Genomic DNA, 2,482 nt, shown 5'->3' with positions numbered 1-2,482 from the left:
AGGTCACGTGACTAGTATCATGCCAGTCGTTCTCTCGAACCTTCGTGAATTGTCGGGAGATTACTAGATATAGTGTTAGTCTTGTATATATATAAGATGGTCACAACGTGACGGAATAATGAGTAGGTAGTGAGTAATTGAACTGCAGTCAGAGAGTATTGTTAAGTTAACGTTCATTATAGCGTTTGTTATAGCGCGACTGTTGAAATTAAGTGTATCGTAAAGTTGTATTCGGAAAGAATAAACCAGTTTTATTAAGAAATGGCTTGTGTCGCTAAAGTTTCGTCGGAACAAAGTTACGGAAAATCAACTAACGAACGGAGACGTAACAATACTGTGAGTTCCTATTTTCTTGTAGTATTATATCATTTATTATTTTTCCTGAATACGTGCAGATTTCATATAACACGTGGTTGAGAAAGACATTAAGTTGATCTGTTTATAAGTTAGCTTTGTTGTTCTCGAAGTAAGTAATACCTGTTACTAACAGGGGAGAGCTTGTGTAAGAATGTATATAGTAGTTTCCTTCAGCCGTTGTTCAGGTGATGTCTAGACGTTACAGCTCCACCTATGTTGTAATGAAAATGATCAGTCCCGTGGTGGCGCATATCACTCTGGGTAAATGTGGGGTTTTTTGGAAGCTAAGTAACTTTGTATTTAGTAGTCTGGAATCTCAATCAATAATCTAGAACTTGGCTGTGATCAAATCCAAGAAACCCCGCCTTCAGCGACCATTCAAAGTAAATTATCAGCAAGTACACGCACCGTGTTTGTGTTTAGTGTTATTAATAAAGATTGTCTGTTTTGTGTATCACTTTTTGTCTAGTTTCATTATTTTATTTCCCATCAATTCAGTAAGACTTTTAGTTTTTCTTCGTAATGAATATCTTGATCGAGAAATCTCCTGTTATTTAGCAGATCTATCCAATAGCCTGAACGAATATTCAGTTCACTTGGATAGACCACAATATTAGGTGTAACTGTGATGCCCCCTAGTGGCTCAGTGGTAATCTGAAGACTTATAGCGCTAATAACCGGGTTTCGATACCCGTAGAGGGCACAGCACAGATTGCCCATTGAGAAGCTTTGTCCGTAACAAGAAACAAACAGACAACTGTGACACAAAAACTTTGGGAAAAATAAATGATCTTTGTAGGTCAGAATACAAGATCACAAACGGCCATCAGTTCTTGTAACAAATCAACCACTGTTTGTGTAACCATGCTTTTTTATTATTCCTTCCTGTATTTCGTATCGAACCCGAGATCTCCCGCTACAATAGTGATGAACTTTATCCTTCCAGAACTAGTGTAGAGTATACCTCTAGTCAGATATGTTCATATAATATTCTAAATGTTTGTGGAGGTGTTATGCATGTAGTATGATATTTTTGTTAAGCAGATGTTGAAAACATACAACTCCCTTTGCTCCGATAAAGGCTACGTGCTTCAGCCTTTGTTCTTAAGTTGACCGCATATGTTTCTGCATGACCCTGAGGGAGCGATAACATATTCAAACAGGTAAACTACCAACATTGAACTCGGCACGATACACGGCTCCACAGAGATCGACTTTGTCGGAGTGTGTCCCAATGTCCAAGCTACTCTTCCCCTCGGGATCAGTCGTTGCATCTTGATCTTTGGACGAATCAGGTAAACTAGGGAATTATGGTATACTGCCCTTCTAACACGGTACAGAGTACAGCGTTATATGAGAACTTTCGTGGTCTTTATCTCGTGTAGACGTACTCCAACTTCAGCAGCCAGACTGGAATAAGGAAACCGGCCAGTAAGTATACAGAGTTGCTGAATTTCTGTGATTTGTTTTTATTTTGTTCAGTTGGGCGTGTTTCTTTTGCTATCCGGGTCCAGTTTACTGTCTGCAACACATCTGCAGATAATTCTTAATGGTATAACAAGTGACTGTGTAAACTATATTCTTAATGGTATAAATCCTGACTTTATTATTGATGTTTAGGATGTGCTTAGTGGAAGATAACAAGGAAAAAGTGACCAAAAAAACTCGCTAGATTTTTACTTGAGTGTTGAATAAATTTGATAAGAACCGTTTAATTTTTGATTTGTATCTAAAGTTTTTGTGAAATGATCCTAAAACCCACTAGGGTATTATTCTGTGAATCATAGTAGGGGGGATAACATTTGGTAAATCAATATAACTGGATGTCAGGATTCGAAATATGGGGAGGCTTGGGGGACTAACGCTTCCCTATAAGAGACAGTAGTCCCTTTTCAAATAATTAAATTTCAAATCCTGGGGTGAGGAATCTTCGTATCACTCCTCCATTGTGGGAGTTATCAGTGTCAATATTTTTGCTTTAAACCATGGCTACGTGTTTGTAAAGGTAAACTAAAGGAATGTGTTATATCTATTAACAGTTAGTTTGTGTAGTATGACCTTGTTATATATATATATATATATATATATATATATATGTGTGTGTGTGTGTGTGTGTGTGTGTGTA

The sequence above is a fragment of the Limulus polyphemus genome, unplaced genomic scaffold, assembly GCF_000517525.1.
Source record: "Limulus polyphemus unplaced genomic scaffold, Limulus_polyphemus-2.1.2 Scaffold6663, whole genome shotgun sequence".
Taxonomy (NCBI): Eukaryota; Metazoa; Arthropoda; class Merostomata; order Xiphosura; family Limulidae; genus Limulus; species Limulus polyphemus.
Note: the sequence above shows the minus strand (reverse complement) of the source record.